This window comes from Myripristis murdjan, chromosome 10 (assembly GCF_902150065.1).
Source record: "Myripristis murdjan chromosome 10, fMyrMur1.1, whole genome shotgun sequence".
NCBI lineage: Eukaryota > Metazoa > Chordata > Actinopteri > Holocentriformes > Holocentridae > Myripristis > Myripristis murdjan.
Window position 1 is genome coordinate 19,025,728 of NC_043989.1, and position 21,186 is coordinate 19,046,913.

Genomic DNA, 21,186 nt, shown 5'->3' on the forward strand with positions numbered 1-21,186 from the left:
CAAAGGGGAATATAGTTGAGTGTGATTAATAAGAACAATGGAAGGAAAGAAGCAGCAAGGTGACTGCCTCCCTTTCTAGCTCCTGAGATGATGGGCTTAAAGGAACAGTTCACCAATAATGCAAATATATCTACCTATTTATATATCTAGGTATATCCTCTTTATCCAAAGTGCAAACCATTCTGTGTGATTTGGTGAGGTTTTCCAGACGGTCACAATCTCCCCTGTCTCCATTCACACCAATACCATTGGGGCTGGACTGGTATTAGTTCATTCAGAGCTCAAACCGTTGAAATTTACATATCAAAAACGCAACAGACAGCAAACTGTGGCTATTCTGCCCCCAGGGTGTACAAATTTGAGGTGAACAGATACAATTTGCCACTGTTCCAGGGCAGGAAATCGCTCCAAATGAAACCCTTCTCCCCCAAGGGTTGTGGATTATGTCAGGTATCCGCGTCATTGTTGTTGCGCTTTTCACATGTAGATTTTTGAGAATCTGACTCCCACAAAACAACACATACTCAGCCCTGTTGTACCGAAGGCGACAGGGAAGATTCTGCCAGACTGGAAACTTCACCGAAACACAGAAGACAGTATTTGGATGGATAGGTTGCATGAGGATTGAGTGGGGAAATATCTTGTTTTTGTGTTTTGGTTGAAGAGGTCCTTTAAATGAGCTTGTTTGTTGTCATTTAATGATTGCATTAGTATTCCGCAGTGCTCTGGGAGCAGAGCGGAGCCAGCCCGGATGAAGACCTGCAGGGGCTGAACTACCATTACAGGTGAGTGTGCAGAGAAAAGAGGAGAGCAGAGCGGCAGAGCAGACAGCAGAACAGAGGAGGCACACAGGTCCACTCAAGCATTTATTATATTGGTTTGAATCGTGGAGGTGGGGAAGTGCAGCCTGCGAATCATCGATGTAACAGCACCAGGAACACAAAGTCCTCAAGTGTCCTCCTCACATCCTTGTTGCTCAAACCCCTTCCTGAGAAAACAAATGCAAAATTAAACAGAGCTTATTAGTTGTACCGTGCATGTGGCCGTGCATTGTTGATGCACAATCCCTTTAAATCTGCAAGAGGATTTTTCGCACGCTGTCAGCCAGTGATGTCTACATCACCTAGATGAGGAGAGGCCAGATGGCATAGGGTGCCAGAACCAGTTAGCGCTGACAGTGCTCAAAAACACCCACAGCGCTGTGTAGTTTCACTGATGAAGCAAACACAGGCATGGAAAGACTGGAAAGACATTTGTAAAGGCAAAGAGAGAGAAGTTAGTGGGATGAGCTGTGGTTAAATGTGTGAGTAATCTGTTGATGAGCTTAGTTTCTCCGTCCCTCTAATTCATAGTTAAGAACGGTCGATCTTATGGCTGCCTTTATAAACAAACGCACAAGTACATGGAGACGCATACAGCGACAACCTTTGGCTCTGCCCTATTAGCAGCTCTAACCTCTGTGTGAAGATGTCCTCTGTCTGAGCTGTCAAATTTCTAAAACAATAAGGCGGCGTTAAACCAAACGCCGTGAAGCTTCAGCAAACCTCATTTCTCTCTCCCCCATCTCTTCCCCTGTCTCCTATATCCTCTGCCCGCTTTTGTTTTGCTCTCTGGCCTGCGTCAGTGTCATCTATCTGAGGGATCTGCCAGCAAGACAGCAGAGCCTTTTCACAACCCTGTCAATTCAGTCAGCAAAGCGAAAGGTCACCCAGCAATTTAGACCGCCTGGTACTAAATCAGCCGTACCCAAACACTGCTCACTCTGAATACATCTCCAGGCGTCCGCCCGTGAGTGTGCTACCCAAGGGCCAGCCAGAGTAGTCAGACATAATCCTCGTCCTCAGTCCCGATGCTTCACTACAGCTACTTTGGCACATTGGCGTGTATTTCTGCAGCTGGAAGTTTGGCTTCCATGTGTGTTGAAACAGAACATCCTCTGCTGCCTTGGTTACTGCTTTCCTACTGCGCCCTGCCAGCTTTGATCTCCCGCATCTCCTCTTTGAAGCACAGATTGTACCATTCTGCTCGCTCTGAAGCAGACTGTATGGTTTAACCAGGTGGAAAATGCATTCTAAAAGAGAGGGGAGCTATTTTGCTTTCATAGTTGGCTTTGGTTCTTTAAGCAATCTCTCGGAAGCAATCTCTCTCACCGAGGATCTCGCCTCTTTGAAAAACGCGTGCTGCTCTATTTTCCACATTCCATCTCTTTTTGAGAGCCCTTTATTAATTCAGTGTCATTCATCAGGCTGTGGAAGATGACAGCACTTTCAGGTAGCAGAGGCCGTGAAGGCAAGAGTCCTAGTGCAAGCGTTAATCCAATTGTCTCTAGTCCCATGTGAGGAAAGGGGATTGGGCTCTGTGTGAGTGTGTGTGTGTGTGTGTGTGTGTGTGAGAGCATGGGTGTGTGTATGTTTGCGTGAGAATGCATGTCTCTCAGATGTTTATGGATTACTGGGGGGTCAGCCTGTGCAGCTGAGCCTCTTGTGGACAGAGAACACGTCACCGGTGTGGAGACTGTTGTGGTTGGCTAATGATACATAAACTTCACAGCCTGTTCTCAATACAGTGTGAATGCTGCATTTCAGTGCGATGACATACAAACTGAAATATGATCTACTGTTTTGCAAAGCTGTTCCCTCATGGAAAAAAAAAAAAAAAAAAAAAAAAAAAAAAAAAAAAAAGCTGGACATGCCTGGTCTCATTGTGCTGAGGCGCAGCAGACAGTGTGTCCACTACGGCTGTCAGTGCTATCACTGGTGTCTTCTGAAGCTGCAGAGTTGGGGAGCTTGTAAGAACTAATTCAGATAAAAGAAAAAAATACTGCATTCCCAGGGGCGGTTGCTCCTCACAAAGTAAGCAAAGGGAAATTTTCTTCTCCCTGCATCCCCTTCCTCCTTTCCATTGCCCTCCTTGTCTATGTTTTATTGTTTCTATTCATCCATAAAGAAATGCAGACTTTTACTGCTGAATGCTTTCACTGATCTTCTCTACTGTGGTGATTTTTCACTGGACAAAAACCTCAAGAGATATCTTGGATGGACAGTTTTAAGAGCCTTAGTAAAATTTACATTCATTCATTATTTTTGAGCAGTTTTGTTGATATGCACTACATGTGGGCCAGATGTTGTAAAATTAAAGGAATTTGACAAACATTAAAAAATTACACATATGACCTCAATGGACTCACTTTTGAGTAGAACACAGGTACTATCTTTTGAAGCAATGAAGAAGAGTTCAAATGTGAGTTTTGCTCATGTCTTGGCCCAATATTCTGCTGCTATCCATATGTATGCAGCATTTCCATAGTTTGATCACAAAAATGACTCTGTGTAATAACAATGCACAACATATGCACAGCAGTGTGGCATATGTGGATAAGTTATGCTCAACAACAGCTAGAATCCAAAACTGAAACTGATTTTTTGAGTGTGCAACTCTAATAATAAAATGTATATCAATTCAAATACTGACTCACTGTATGTCTACAGGAAATATGTATGCAACATGTCAGGGGTGGGGCACCAAACATTTGTATCATTGTTATCTCTGGGCAAATTTTTTCGGGGGCAAGTGCATGTGTGTGTTTATATGAGTGAGTGTGTGCATGGTAATGCATGATGCTGTGCATAGACTGTGTGTGTGTTATGCCCACACTAATAAATGGGTTGCTGTTATAACCTCTTATATACTGACACTGACAGCTTTTGCTGTGACCATGGAAACAGGAAATTAGCCCGTGCACAGGCTACAATGATCTGCACGCTGACAATCACATCCTGAAGAGTCCAGTTGAGGAGAGGAGAGGAGAGGAGAGGAGAGGAGAGGAGAGGAGGAATGCAGATGAAAAAAAAAAAAAAAGAAACAGATAGCAGTACACATGCTGACATTTGGGACTACATGGAATGCTACTTCTCCCCAGAAACAACACGCGCTCCTATCCTCATTTCAACTCTCAGTACAAATCGCCGCTCCCCTTTCCAGCACCCACCCCCTCCACTTTCCGATAGCGCTCTCCTCCCTCCTCTCTGCAGAAGTCTATCTCGAAGGTGTTTGTCTTGACGAGTGAGATGTCTCCTCCAGATGTGATATCTCGGCTGCAGCTTTGTAGTGTTGGGCTGGGCTCCCTGGTGGCAGGAGGAGGCAAGCTGTGTGCAGTAATTGAAGCTGGCTCCCCCTGGGGCTCTGCGCTAATCGCTAATAAAGTCTACCTCCTTCCCATCACCAGCAACCCCCTCTCACTCCAAGCAGGAAGGCAGAGTGGCTTTGACCCCCGCTTGCTTTCTCTGCGTGTGGTCCCATAATGAAGGGCAGGATGGTTTTACATGCACGCACACACTCACTCACACCGACAAACACACACATGCACACACACAGAGTCTTCAGCTGAGATAACTTGAAAATGCCCTCACATTCAGTATATACAAGAAGAGGCTTCCTTGACATATACATGAACAACACAAGCAAATACACAGCCAGACCGTGTAAAAAATGAGTAATTACACTCACGCATGAAAGCACTGACATTCAAACATTTCAGTGTGGTGTGTACAACACAGATAGAGACATACTGTGTGTTCATGCATCACTGCACACAGATGCATTTGCAGATATAAGTTCAGGCGCACATTTATCCCTCATATTCTTCCTGCAACACCCTCCGGAGTTATTTTCCCCACAGTTCTAATTTCACAGCTGAAGAGAGGAGACAACTCTATCCACTTGGCACAAAGCACATTGGTAAATGAACAGGATTTACACTGAATAAAACATCTAGTGTGGATTCCCGATGCTGACGGCGGTGTTGAGCTGAATGTAAGCCTTAGAGGTGAAAAGAGGATCAAGAAGGGAATCTATAAAGACTATTCAAGTGTGTTTCATACCCTTTAAGATGCAGGCCCGTATAATTTCCTACGGCGGATGAATGGGGAATTTTCATCGTCAGAGATGAATAATTAGCGAGCTGGAGGAGTGTGTTGCTGCGCGTTTGTGTAAAGAGCATGCACCTGGAGGTCTGTCTATGTGTGTAAATACACAGTTATGTTATTGCACATTGTGCTTGAATTTCACTGTGCATCTGTGTGTGTGTGTGTGTGTGTGTGTGTGTGTGTGCGCGTCAGTATACCCGTGTCCTCATCTCCATAGGAGTTCCCATCACTGACAGAGATGACTGTAATTATATGCTCAGCTTCACTTCTCTTCAATACCAAAATAGATTTGTGATTCACCAGCCCACGCAGTGTCCACACACACACACACACACACACACACGCGCACACACCACACACACACACAGACGCACCACCAAACGTGCACTCGCCTGGCAATCAACTCTGATGGAACACAATTAATATCCAATTCCCGCAACCTTTGCTTTCAGCTGTGGATTTAAAAAAGAAATGAGGGGCTTTGAGGGGAATTGTCTCATGAAAAAATAGGCTATTTTGTATGGTGACTCTGTCTGCTTGAGGTCAGGGATAAAGGACAAGTCTGCTAAGGCCTGAATTCTTTTTGTGTGGAAAATACACTCATTGGAAGCAGGGTAAAAAATAATGGTATGACAGCTTAGAGAAAATACCCTTGGTGAGTTTTTTTTTTTTTTTAGGACGAGAGAGGTCTTTAGTATGCTGGAGAACACAGGTGTTTGGTGAGACAGAAGATTCCAATCTTAAGCTTCCTGCCTGGCTCTTCATGACATACCAATGAATAGTGAGCCAGTTCATTCCCCCTGTTAGCCTTCAATCAATAGCAGAGGCGGCAGGGGAGGGAGACGTATCTTGGCCTCACTCAGCTCTCCCCTTTAAATCAGACTTACTATGCAAGGAAGTAAGACAGCCCCTTCATCCTCTATCATGCTGTAAAGACAAGGCCCAGGAATGCCTCAAGGCAAAGTGTGTGCTCTGCACTCTCCTGCCTGACAGCGATAAACTCTCTCTCCAGCCTGTGGGAGAATTATGCACGCGTCATTATATTTGGCCACATTTACAAGACACTGAGAGAGGTTTGCCGGAGATCGGAGCAACACAATATTGAAAGGCATGCAAAGCCTTAGCTTTGTACCCATGAGGATAAACCATCGACTTTGTGCTCAACGGTTTCCTGATGGTGTCAAGCGCTATAATTTTTTCGTCTTATCTTACTCCAGTGTGCGCGCAGTCACGCTCCAGTGTGAGAGTGAAATTTTGATCAAAGTTTAAAATCCTTGAAACTTCAACTTGCCGTTCACTGATCTTAAAACAAGACCTCATATTCTGAAATATGAGTTATGCAGACAGTACTCCATACCATGACCCTGAAATGGCATAATATTTTGGCTTGCAGAAATGTCAGGGTGCAACAAGCTGATGCCAGTTGAAAGCAGTCAAGCATTTTGCCCCTAGTATACAAACTAGCAGAGAGTGGTATGCCTCCTGTTTCTGTTTTGTCATGCTGTGTTTTTTTTTTTTTTTTTTTTTTTGGCATTGCAGCTATTGTGATACCCCTAAATATGAGTTTCAGCCTGAGTGGCTTCATAGACAACAAAGGCATTTTGTTACAGTGTTGTTTTTTTTCCAACATCCATCAACATCAGTGGCAGTCTTCGTCTAGGTTTTAATTCCAGCACTTTAGCGCTCCTTCAATATATCGGCCTGTTTTTTTTTTTTTTTTATGTCCCCTTCTTTTACTATTCTCCTTCTTTCCCCACCATTCAGCTGAGTGAGATGGATGTCGATGGATCTGGAGAGAGCCTCAAAGGGAGCCGGAGTGAGCCATCATTCTTGTAATGAGGTGGTAAGACAGTAGCGAGGGTGAGTGGGTGTTGTGGAAGAGGAAGGGAGGGATCGACTCCGTGGAGGTGAGCTTGGAGGTCAGAGTGGAAGGGATACAGAGAGGTGGGGAGGGGCTACGGTATGAAGACTGTGGTATTGATGGGAGGCAGGAATAGCTGCTACTGGTGTTTGGGGTTGATAACAGTTAGAGGTCAGGTGTGTGTGTGCATGTGTGCATTTTGCATGAGGGGAGCAACAGTTGAGGTTGAGACTCCCCCGGGGGGACAGTTAAGAGTGGGGCCGGCTGTTGTTATTGTGTGGATATGTCAGAGGATTCCAGACCCGCTGCGATGGGAAGGGTAATGAGAGCAGCCCCGGTGTGGAGATGTTTGTTTAAGGGACACTGGGAAGCATCTAATTAATGCCAACCCGGGAGCCCTGGTGAGGACTGCCCTTCTGTTCAAAGCTCCAAGCTACCCGCACTAACTCTCCCTGCCTGTGCTGCCATCAGTGAGGTCTGAATTATTGATAAGGCTGAGAAAAGGAACAAGAGAATGAGAGGAATAGATCAGGATTTCTCCGTAGTGTGTGTGCATGTGTGTATATGTTTGTGCACAAAGGCATATGGGCTCCCAGGAAGTTTTAAACCTACTGATGGGAGGAACAGATGAAGTTGACCCTAACGGGAGTTATGTTTCAGGCCCATTAACAGGTCCAAGTCTTCAGTGAGAGGAGCATTCTCAATAACACCCACACATGACAGACGGGGTGAATGCAGTGGGACGAAGAACACACAGAAATGAATAGATGGGACGGGAGGAGAACAACAGGTGCATGTGAGGGAGTGAGTGAGGTCAAATGGTGAAACCTGCGTGTGGGAGGAGAATGAGATGGAGGGAAAGTGAGATAAATAGAGCATGAAAGAAAACAAAGCAAGACTAGGTCAACATGTAGTATATGGCTGGATTGTGTATGTATGGTCAAAATTGTGGCCAACTTGTCAGAGGGATAGTCTTATTACAGTGCAAGCGTGCAATAAATTTGGGATGAGCTGCAGACAATGAATGGACGAAATGGTCTGCTCAGTGAATGAGAATTTTTTTAGTCCTGAGTAGGATCCGGGCACAGAAAAATATCCTGTTCTTAGTGTGCAATGAATTTGGAATGAGCTGTCAATAAGAGGAACCACTGTTAACGTCCCCTGAGGACGCACTAGAAAACTGTTTGCACCAATTCATTTTGAAAGAGCGATGGCCAGTGGTGTAACTTCATCACTCAGTCAGTGACTCAGTGATGTTCGTGCTTGTAGGGCCGGCTCCCCGTGTTGCCGTCCAGCCAAAAAGAGAGGAACGAGCAAGAGGGGAGTCGTCCCAACAGTGAGGAATGAGCCTGTGCAAAATGCAGCAGCGGTGAGCCTCGGCTCGGAGGGGGAGTAACGGGGATGGCGAAGGGAATACTGTGACTCCTAAATCAGACTGATGCTTTTCCCAAATGCTCTGCTGTTATTTTGCTGCAGCTGGAGCTAGCTCACAGGAAACAGATGGAGGTAATAAAGCTAGCAGGTGGGTGGACGCTGTGATCCCACTGGGCTGTGCACGAGCAGGCACACTCCATCCTGGCCCGACACGCTTGCCCACTCATGATTGCACGGGCCACGGATGGCTTGCTGGCAGGGTGACCACTGGGGCAGGGATTCAATCCGAGAAAAGAGGCCATGCACAGAGGTTAGAGTGTAGGAATGATTCACAAATTGACTTGAGAGGCATTGCAAGGCCAGGGCCTTTAATTTCAGCTCTGTAGACACAGAAATAGAGGTTTAAGATGTCACAGAGGGCTATGTTTTGAGTTACAAACCCACTGATAAATCAATAAACATGTACTATATACTCTGAACATTAAGAGTAACAAACCCATGCCTCAAGTGCTGGATTACACACTAAATTTATTTGCTCACAAGAAGTCAAATGCAACAATCATTTGACAGTAATAAACATCACTGTCATTGCCTTGAGTTACCTTGAAATCGAACAGATTGCGTGAAATCTCTCCAGACTTGAAACCTGAACAGTTTTGCATAAATTTTAAAGACTAATTAGCCTTTGGTGATTAGCTGCTGCTCTCGCTTTTCTTCCCTTCTTTTTAATCCCATCCCACCCCAACACCCCCGCTCTTTCTCTGCTCAGTCATTAACGCCAAAAAATCCCATGGGAATCAAAGCTACCTGCATTGAACAAAACAAATACTAGCTTGTTTCACGCATCAGCCGCTGGAGCCCGTGGGAGCAGCAGGGAATGAAGTCAGTCGACGGCGGCTTCTGCTAATGTGTTTTTAATCACTTGTGCTCAGCTTATATTCCCCAGCTCATACAGGACACAGATGCAACCAGTCCTCATGCCACCGTCCTATTTCTTAATGTACAGCATGCATTTTCGTGTGTGTGTTGTCAGGAAATAAGATGTGTCAGCTTGCTTGCTTATAATGTCAGCTCCATATTGCTATTTGACATATAAAACATGTTGCTTCCTAAGTGCTATCACAATGCAATCAATCTCCATTTTAACAAATCATTTAGTCTCACACGGAGTCTTACAATCTTGTTTCCTTTAAAACAAGTGAAAAATATACCACTGGGATGAGATAATCCTACTTATTTCTTATGTTAATCAATCTAACAAAATAATCCCACATGTCCCTTATGTTAATCAACTTCTTTAAAGATTTGTCTTAAATCATGTGTCATTTTCTTGATTCGAGTTGACTGATCTGCCTTATTCTGCCTTGTTCCAACATATTTATAATTTGTTCCCAGGAAAATTCCTGAAATAAGTGAAACTGCTCTGAAAACAAGTGGGATTATCCCATCCCACCGGTGGCTTTTTTTCTCTTTTTAAGGAAAACATTTCAAGATGAGATGAGTTAAGATTTTTTTTTTGTTCCTGTGGTGGTTGTGGAAACTTTTATTATGAAAAACATGCATGCATGAAATAATGAAGCATGGGAGAGTTGGGTAGCAGAGAGACACAGAAGATTTTGTTAATAACCGCTCATGCACATGCACTATCTACTGAATAAGGGGTGTTTACAAAGCGAAACCTGGCCCCAACATGTTAAGAGAGGAGTTCTGGCACCTCTGTGGGATCAGGAGGAATGGGATCCGTTAGCTTTTTGGGACGCTACTCACCCATAATTGATTCACAGTGCTACCAGGTCAGTGGCTGTGCTTCACCTCAATTAACAGATCAGTTGTGTTTACATTTAAGAGGTTTTGCTCCAACCAAAACAAGCTTTGTCTGTCTCAGGCAACCTTTGGTCCTGTTTTGTTTGGCCAGGCAAAGGCAATTTCAGTATGCATTCACATCTCTGAATATGTAAACACACACAAACCCACAGCTATGAATTCAGTCTTTATTCGGTCATCCTGTTTTTGACTCTCGCCCTCTCTCTCTCCCTGTGAGGTCCTCTGTTAAGCAGCCACAACAAACAATAATGTTCTGTGCTCTCTTATTCCCTGATGCTGTGGATTGTAATGAGAGAGAGAGGGAGGGGGAAGGGAGAAAGAGAGGAAGTGGGTGGAAGGAGATGAAAACAGTGCACCGGAAAAGACGTAAAGGGAAAAAAAAAAGTGAGTTGACAGAGATGACAAAGATGTCTGAGCTGAGTTGAGCCATTGCAGGAGCAGCAGCCAGCTAGCCAGATGTCACTGTCTGTATTCAGTCCTCCCTGACAAAGAATGATGGCTGCTTTGATCCAGCACAGGATCTGACATACATTTTCAGCTCCTATCTGAGCGCTCAACACATCCCCGCTGACATGCAAAGCTCCCAATCACACTGATGTTCTTAAGCAAAGATGGAAAGTGCAGTGCTTGAAACAAAAGTCCCACGGTGCTGTCAGTCACGGATTGAAAAAAAAAAAAGTGATGTGGTTACAAAATGTTTCATTAGATTTCATTTCCTCGGTGCTGGAAGCGGGAAGGAGCTGAGCTGTGCGGGGAGAAAAAATGGATTCCATCCATCTGTATGGGAAATGTAACACAGCGTGTTCACACAACGTTTTGCTAAACACCCCACCTGCAGCAAAGTAAACTGTTATCATTGCTGAAAATGGGCTGGCATGTTTGTGTATAGCGGAGAGCTGCCAAACGGAAATCCACAGTTAAACACTGGATAGGCCCTCTCGTTTTCTGTAAACAGTGGATAGGTGCTTCTTTACCCTCTGGTAACATCAGTGAGGTGCTTTCACCTACTGTTTGTCTCCCAGTCGACAGATAGAATAAACACATCCAGAGTCAGCCATCCTATAAGCAAAACAAGGCTCAGTCTGGGTTAGCTCCCTGGATCTGCTACTGCCGCTCTCTAATCCTCAATCTACCGTATGTTATGGAGTTCACACCTGGGGATTTACACCTGGACCCTCGACTAAACCCCATACAATAGCTTCAGTTTTTGTTGACATTGTGGAGAGTGTGTAAATTTAGTTCTGTGTTTATTACTGAGGTTGTACTTTGCAGAGGTCTTGTACCTGACTACATTATATTGAGAGGTGTTTCTATTTTTTTGTCCCCCCTCATTCTATACAATGAGGGGGGACAGAATAGAAGAAACACCTCTCAATAAAATACAGTGCAGCACAACAGCACTACTAACTATGAGCTCAGTGCCAAACATAGAACTGAATGAACACCTCTATTGCTGTGACGAAAAGAAAACCTGAGCATTATAGGCATCATAAAGGTAAACATCATGGCAGAACAGTTGTATTAGATTGTATTAGATTGTGCAGGTGGATAGGTGAAGTGTGTATATACGTGTTAGGGCTGCAAAGGTTCCATAAACCCCCAGTTTGGTTTGTATTGTGGTTTTTGGGTCCTGATTTCAATTTCAGTTTGATTTGTTTTGTACATCAAGGAGAAAAAAACTCTCTCTAGCTCCAGTATTCTCTGTGCTTTAATTTTTTTCCCACTCAGTGATTTGAGATAACAGTATGAAATAAATAAATATTCTTTCAAGGGCAAAAGTCTACTTAGAGTATTTAAAATGAACTTAAAATTCCTTCAGTATATTCATTAATTCATCAGCTAAGTGTGTGGTTAGATGGCTCTCATACAGTGGATGTGTTTGTAACGCTGCACTTTGTTGGATGTATTGTGTACTGAATGGTTCATTATTTTTTCTATATATTTGGGTACAAGTATGGCTGCATAATGATCCACTCCCTTTTCTCCCTTTGTTCCTCACCTTTCGACAGTGGGTCCCGGGTCAATACTGCCATTAAATACGTCAAGGAACTGGTTTTGCTGCACTGTAAATCCAATATTGGATCTTGTTTGTTTTACGAGCTCAGAGCACATTCTGCTCATGTAGACACATATAAGAATTTGCCTCTGTGTCATGGCCATGTCATTTGCATTTTTATGGCAGAGATCCATTTTATGACTAAACATAAGACTGAAAGGGGTTTTGACTCTGAAAGCCCATCAATTACGACAAGCCAGCATTTTCCACTTTGTTTTTCTGCATTTTCGTCTGTGATTATGAAGCATTTAACCTGTGGCCATTTCAGGTTGTGCTTATCATTCTGCCTCATGAAGAATCAAATTGGGCTGCTGATGCACACACAGCTGATCCCTCAGCCATGGGCCCTGGAGCAGAGAAAATGTTGCAATTTCAATCCGTGGATTTGGCCAGGCTGGTGTTTATCCACCAATCTGCTTAGATTACCAAACAGCACAGAGGATATTGTTCAGACACGATTCCCCATTGTTTCAAACAGAGCACTGAAAAAGCGATGTCAATTTTCTATCTGTATGCTAAGCCCGTTGATGGGGTATGCCTGCCATATGCAGGAATCCAGGAATCCAGATGTAATCCACTCACACAAGGAGCAGTGCATTAGTGTTTCCATGGCCTCGGCTCCTGTTGGAAATGTCTGAAGGCACAAAGTATTCAAAGGTGGACAAGGGTGGAAAACAGGGAGAAGTGTGTGGCGTGACATTTTTTGCTGCCAGACCATGTGTTCTGAACTGGAAAGCTGAAATGCTGGCATCTGAATTAGAAGTTTAAAAATCAAACTGTTATTTTCTCGCCTCAGTTTTCCAGTCCTCAGTTTTCAATCTAAGTTTAATAATTACCGCTGAATGTGGCTGCATTTTGCAAACACCACTCAACTTTTTTTCAAATTCAACTTTTGAAAAGCTTTCAGACTGTGGCAAGAGCCGAAAGTTTATGGAAAGCAATGGTGTGAAGACGCAGTTCCACGGGCACATGAAGAAATTTTTGGATCCTGTTGGAGGTCAAAATATCAATGTTTAACATAATAACTGCAAATAACAAGGATTTTGAAATGGAAGATTGAAAAAGTGAATTTCAAGCAAGTAAATACAAGTTTAAAAGTTCCTTCTCCAATGCCAACATTGCATATTTTACATCATTGCAAATTCAACACACATTTGAAATTCAGTTGGTGTTGGTGTGTGATGACACAAATCAAACCTCAGAGGAGTGAAGGAGCAGAAGGAGAGGGAGTCTGTGGGGAGGCAGAGCAGCGTGCTGTATTGACAGGCTGATGTACTTCCTATAGATTAACTGAACATTGATGAGGATAAGTGCTACTGTAATGATTGTCTTTTTTCTTGAATGAGGTTTGATGCTGTTTTTAATGGCTATCTGTTTTCATTTTTTCCTCTCTTCACCCTTTCATGTCAGTGAATGACTAAATAAATAAATGTCTGATATAAAAGGGTGGAGGGGAAGATTAACATGCCTAAACTCAGTTTAAACATGTTTTTATGTGCGTAATAGAAAGCACCCACCTTTTTAATATTATTTTAAGTTTTAAGATATGTTTTTATAGTCACAGAAAGTCGTGTCAGAAAATTGCTCATATGCAGTGGTGGAAAGCGTACCACAAATTGCTAGTATTGTTACTTTGCTGATAATTTACTTGAGTAGAAGTAGAGGCTCTGCTGTAAAAATCTACTGAAGTGATAGTAAAAAGAAGCTCTTTTAAAATGTACTCGGGGTAAGTTACTGAGTTACTTTTGTGATTTTTTGTGTGTGGGACTTTTCCATGCAGTTATAAAAGGAGGCGACTTCAAACTACTTTCTTTTAAAGGTGCATTCTGCAAAACTGCAGAGGGTTGATTGAAGTGAGGACCCCGCAGACTCAAATGACTGATGTGGAACAAGCACATGATATGATGGTTGAGTCTACATGGTTCTGATCGTCACTGATATTATTCCCCCTTTTTCCACAGGTATTCCACATTTTTTCCCGTTGAGTCTAAATGGTCCTCGCTTCAATTGACCAGCTGCAGTTTTTTTTTTTTTTTTTTTTTTTTTTTTTAGCGTGCACCTTTTATTAGAAATTTGGAAACGACAAAAAGTCGAACCAACAAAGTGGAAACCAGATTCATCTTGTCATCTGTGCTGACTGAGCTTTTATTGTGAAAGGTTCCACAATCTGTCACTGATCATTCGTTCTCTGTAATGAACGTGATTTAAAATGTAGTGGAGTATAATGCTCAAGCAGAAATAATCCAGTAAACAAATAATGTAAAATTTCTGACTTAAAAAAAAAATTGCAAAGCACATGTGCACAATAAAACTGCTCAGTTACGGTAACATGAGTAAATGTAATCAGTTACTTGCACCTCTGCTTATACGAGTGCCTGTTCAAGTTACAGTGATCCCCGACTTTCATTAGCACTTTACATACAGCCTCACTGCTGGTTACTGAAAAGTGATGTACTATAGGATTCACTGCCTCCCCCACCCTCATTCCTTTTCCTGTTTTGACTTTTCCTGTCTGGTCTCCATCCTGTTGAACACTGTTCAGCTGCCGCATGTTTGTCTGAAACGTCTGAATGTGAAATCTTACATTTGGGGAAGTTGGCAGGTGTCGCCTGGAGATAGAAACAGGTGGGATTGCTATTGATTTCCACCACAGGCTGGTGCATGTGCATAAAAGAAGAAGGGAGAAAACAAATGGTAGAATGGACAGCTGTGTGCCAGTGCAGTTCACTGGAGCAGAAGACCTTTCCTCAGAGTTCATTTATTTCTCCAGGGCTACTGCTCCAACCTCCAACCCCATCCACTCCATACAAACAAGCACCTCACCTCAATTGTCTCATTGCTTTTGTTTATTCCATCTCACAGAGTTTTGTCTCTATTTTACGCCATTTTCAACTCACCGTGTCTGCCTGCGATTTCCATCGGTGCAACTTCCGCCTTTCAACGAGGACAGATTTCGAAATGTCTTGTCAGTTATGCGCACCCGATTTTGCCTTGATTCTCTGCTTGTGTTGTTGTGGCACATTCTCAAGTTGTTTTGTAAGTTGTGATGCACTGAATATGGGGTGCTAAAATAAGCTGGCGTTCTCACACTCTAGGATTACAGAGTGGATACAAAACTTGGAAAGCTAACTTTACAAAGATGGTGTTCTCCTGTTGGCAGGCCTCGTCGGTGTGTGCGTATCTGGTGGTCTGAGATAGAACGCGAGTGAATGCTTCCATTCTTGTGGCTAATTTATTTATTCCTTGCTAAAATCCTCCTGATTAAATGTTTTCTTATAAACGACTAAGCGTTATTATGGTCTAATCTCTCAGCAACTTCTCCACCAGGATGCAGGGAGCTAGTTAGCAGGCTCTTTAGCAGCAACAAACAAAGTGAAGGTCCATGTGGGTGAGCTGATTTAGCATTGCTGGCATACTCTACAGTGTGGTGCTGTGATGAATCACCGTAATTTGCCCAGCCTGCAGAGGAGGCGATACCAAGACTATTAAAGACAGCAGTCCTGCATTTATTACCAGAGCAGGTAATTGCTAGGTGAAGATAAAATCAGCGTTAATCCTGGGATGTTGTCAGGTTTTGAAACAAGAAAAACTTTTGATCTTCTCAGCGGGTATGTAAAAGCCTAGCCACGCCAAAGGAGATAAGCTAAAGAGGACCAAATCAATTCCTGCAGTGGGTTAATTACTTTTCCTTGCATGTCTGGCAAATTTAAGAGTGAGCGGATTGTTTTTTTTTTTTTTTTTTAAATTATTGATTCAGTGCACAAGGAAGATTTTAATTCCCCCAAACCTGTCTGGCAGTCCGCATAGTCTGAGGTTAGGAAATCCAATTATCTGAGTTTGCCTCAAAACCACAGGAGAACCATGATATTGAATTGAATGGCATGATTCAATAGGCCCCTTTCAGTTCTGGAATGACTTGAGGCTGGGATTGATGAGATCAAGGTCAAATTCACTGAGATAATAACAAGGTTAGAGCAGGCTGGCATGTAGTATTAGCTGTTACTTGTTACTGTCCTGGGCAGTGTGCACTTGTGTGTGTGTGTGTGAGTGAGTGTGAGAGAGAGAACAGATGTGTGATTGAACGTATGGTTATGCGGTGTATGATCAAAAAAGCACCAGAACTCACTCAAAAGCACTAGGATTTATTTACTTAATACAGTTGCATACAGTTGCACCATAAGGCAAGTGTAAACACAGTTCAGTGCTGTAATGGAGTGTTTCAGTGACGATGATGGCTTCCCTCAGAAGATTTCCAGTGAACTGTTTTCCACAGGATTTTTGAAAATTCAAGAAAATACACTCTGATAAATGTTTATGATACTTGTATGCATTCACACAATAATCTCCACAAATCAATGTGCTTCTTTTTGATTCTTGAACCACATATGCAAACAATATCGGCAGAAAGCTGCAGTAACGTGAGGCTGGAAACAGTTGATGGCGTTTGCCCGATGTCACATGAATCTCATACTTTGAGCTGTTTGACAGCTGCAGAGTTGGTCAGTAGAGCCGATCTATATCTATTAACTTGGACAGATTAGGGCAGAGAGATCGGACAGCTTCTAGCATGATAAGCTATGGCAAAATAAGCTGTGCCACGGATGGCATACAGACTCAATAAAAAGATATCTCGATAACACGGCCAAGCTAGAAAAAAAGTACAGTTTTGTCAGTGGTGTTAAATTTGACAGCCAGTTCTGATTTAATTTTAGTGTTACTCCTTTGATTAAAATGTATTTTAATTCAGTCACATTTTAGTTGTTTTCCCCCTTAGTTTTAGTCTTGTTTTTGTCAGCAAAAACCTAATCTGGTTTTAGTTGATGAAAAGGAAAGTTTTGATCTAATCCTGCTGAATCACTTGTTCATTTTTTTTCTCTGCCAAGTCCTCATTAAATAATTTGTTAGTGGCCTTTATGCAGAGATTGATCTACATCCCTCATTACAGCTTCATGTATTTTGAATCCGGCTTTTGCTTTTACACTGCACTTTATGTCACAAGTAAAGGTTGCCCATATATCTGCTCTCTTCCAAACTCAGGTCAGTGGTTATGTTTTCATTTGTCTAGTTCTGGCATTTCCATGTCTTTTTTTTTATTTGTTGATGGAAATGTCATTATAATTCATCCCAGTTTTTGTCATCAAAGCTTTATTTTTGTTCAGTTTTAGCCTTGTTTTTATCCCGGAAAAAAAGTGTTTTTTTTTAACGAATGCCAAATCCAAATAACCCCAACATGTCCAGTTAACGGCTGTTTTTTGGCCAGAGTTCTGTCTATTTTGTGTTACTGTAGCTGCAGGAGAGAGTTGTCTTTCCACACAGCTTACCTTGATGTGTTTCAGAGCAAGAAACACAGCCATGGGCCATAATAGAGACTTGACAAAGACTGAGGCAGAAGAATACAGTGGAGTGATGCTTCACTTCAAAGCTGTCAGAAGGCCTATACATAATGGATGACATGAGAGCAAGCACCCAGTGAAGTGCATTGTTCTTCCTTCCCAATTAATTAAAGAGGTAATTATTCCTGGGGCACCTCAATAAGACTGGAGCCACCCTGCAGAGGACAGCTTCCAGGAATTACCAATAATGTGTTTGCATTTTATATGCAAAATGATAATCACATGCTGGTCAGGTTTATTATGAGTTAGCTTGTTCTAAAACACTGTCAATCATATCATATTTTATGCTCAAAGCGCCCGCCAAAGTTTGTCAGACGTCCAAGAGGAATAAATGCAATTACCCGAAATTTAAACGAAGCATTGCAGTTTTCACTGAATTAATCGTCTATTTCAATGAGATGGAGTTTTATTTTATTATATTTTTTTCCATCTCTTGAGGTGCGAACTTCTGCTCTGTGCAGCGTCTGGCAGGTTGCCAGTAAGGGAGCGGCATCACTAATGCATACGGGCAATGTGGATGCAAAGGAACAGGGAGACAGCAGTGTTCCTGGGTATATCCGGGTGCAGCAGGGGACTCTAGCAAGTACTGTTGTTACTGCAGTGTGTTTGTTTGGAGCCTGTGGGGCCTCACTGGAGACTAGCGGGGAAGACACACACACACATTCACACGAGCACACATATAGGAAATGATGATGATGTACAGCCACGTTGTGCTGGGGAGCCTCCTCAGCAGTATAGGATGCCAGGAGAACAGTGACTTAGGCTGACGCAGCGGGAGCGCAGGGCCGAGGAAGCTACTCACTGTCCCGATGCACCACACCGCCTCTCCTGCCTACTGCTCTCCATCAACAACTCCGCAGCTTTCCAAAAGCTTCAAGGGCAGGGAGGAAAAGCTACACACAATATGTTGAATAAACTGAGGAGAAGAATCGTTTTCTCAAATTGTGGGGAGGAGGAAAATACAGATAAGAGCTAATTATTGCATCTGTTCCCAGCAGGAGCCGTCCCAACAGTTTGCCTCACTGCTCTCACTGACATTTTCATGGGAACATGTTTTAATTTAGTCTTAATGATGTCAGTGTCACACACTGGGGGATTTTCTCAAGACAATAATTTCAGCATCCACAATATATATATATATATTTCTTGACAATGTCAATGTCTGGTTTTGTCTTAGCTTTTGCTTTCACACCGCATGTTTGTGTCTTAAAAAGTGAGACTAGACTGTCCAGGATTATTAAAAATGCATGAATCCTACTTTAGGGTGGATTTGATATTCCCTTTTAAACAATAACAGTTGCACTGCATTTCAACACAGTAATGAAGGCTCTTTCATTCTTTCTTTCTTTCTTTCTTCTTTTTTTTTTTTTCAAACTGATCATGCAACATTGCCATGCATACCTAAAAATAACTTCCCTTAGATTCAGGTGTGGGATGTTATCATACAGCAGGGTAAAGTTAGGTGAGAGCATATTCTTTCATGCTTCCTATATGGGAAAAAAGAGAGAGTGAGAGAGAAAGAGAGAGAGACTGTTGTAATCTTAAGTCCGGCTGATGCTGCAAAGTAAAACATCTCATGAGAATTTTCTTTTCAGCAAAATCATTTAGCTGAAAAGAAAAATGTTTTAAATCTCTTTTTAAGTCACTTTCTCCTTAACTGAAGTGCTGACTATAGCTGTCTCTCTATCTCTCTATCTATCTATCTATCTATCTATCTATCTATCTATCTATCTATCTATCTCTCTATCTATCTATCTATCTATCTATCTATCTATCTATCTATTTTACCACAGAATGGGCTGTTTTTTGTGTCTTTATAAATGCACTTAATTACATGCAGGCAATAAAACTGCATCAAAGAAAAATACATTGCACACTTAAAAAAGGACTGTTAATCCTTTGCTGAATTATAGATAAGATTCCAGGTCCCAGCAGACTAGCACATGAGGTTAAACTGTCTTTTCTATGCCATTAAAGGTGAGGTTATGTCACATCGGATTAAGCGCTAATTGTTTAAAAAGCAGCTTTCTGTCTAGACCCTAAGAGCCTTTTCCCTTGTTAGTCTGCCACAGAGGTGTTTCAAGTACAATTAGCAACTTGTAAATACACAAGCCCCAAGCATGAGATGACACACATGAAGTGGAAAAGCAGTCGGCGTTTGGTTTCATATTGCAACACACTGCAGCCGGTACCAGAAAAGCACACATCTCGTTTTCATAGGCATTTTCTACAGCTCATCATCGTCATCATCATCAGCCATCATCATCATCATCAAACCCACTCCTTAGAGCAACATTTCTTGCTTCTGGTACTTTGAAGTTGAATTATATATATTTTTTTCTAATGATGCTTCATACTGGCCTCCAAAGCACCAAAACACACTCTAGCAGCAGTATGCCTTGCATCATTATGCACACACACACACACCACTGACATTATTACAGTTGATAGTTCACACCAAATTCTGCTGCCTTATCAGTTCATACAACACAACCAGGCAGGAAATAATGCACAATGCACAGCTGGCTCCGATGGTGGAGAACAGATAAAACCCATGACGAGCCCCACTCTCCTCCCCACTTGTCTCCCCTTTTGACAGCAGATAGCTTGCAGGGTACGTGTCAGCAGGGCACTCATTGATATGCATAAAAATGCAACTATCTGCAAAAGCCAGAGAATGGTGTAAAACACGGTGCGGTGATTTGCACCAAAGAAAGCATTAAATGAATGAGGAATTTCAATGAATTCATCTCAAAATTTTATGCTGTAAGCAGCGCTGCACCTCTGCTGAACAGTTCTACCATTTTACAACTTCTTATGACGACATTATGTGCCTGCAGAAGGCTCATCCTGCTTCATATTTGTTTCTATATTTGGTATGTTATAATTATAAGTTCCATGCAGCGCGAGGAGGGGGCTACTCCAATCATACAGCAGCTTCCAGCACACACGCTGCAAAGCAGCAACAAGGCAATGTGCCTCACATTCGGACAGAGCATGTAATATTTTCCATAGAGAGAGCTAGCAGCCACTTGGCTTTCAGTTCTGGCTATCAGGCCATCTGCCATGCCATTTCACTGATTCGCTCTTTGATGTGGTGCCTGATAATCAAGTCATCTAATGTTTCCATTTACTTCCTGGCATCTCCACGTGTCTGCTTCTGTGCCATTACATTATCCATCAAATAATTGTACATCCTTGTATATCCTCTTAATCGTGGTCAGGGCTTTACAAGGATCACATAATATAGACGGTAGAAATGACCATCAAAACCTCTCAGTGTGCACTTTTCACATGGCAGCACAATCATATAAATACTTCAATGACCCCATTGAAATTCATAAATATGATACGTTTGTGTGTGAGTGACGGAGAGCATGATAGAGAGATTAACATGACAAGAATTATTGTGTTGACAATGCTGTCATAGTATTTACGAGAACTCATTTAATATGACATGTACAAAGAGTAATACATAGAAGAATAAAATTATAGCATCTCTCTCTCTCTCTACACACACACACACACACACACACATTTTTATCTGGAAATTTAGGGAAATGTACATCTCTGTTAGAAAGGTATTTAGGGAGTGTTAGAGAAAAACCTCCTCATCTTCAGTTGAATTTGTCAATTTCTTGCCATACATTTTTTACAATGAGCCTTTTCAATAGTCATGTCATGTCCTCCACTTTGATATTTTGTCAAGTATTTTTCTTCTGAAATCTTAAACTGTTATCAGGTATCCAGACA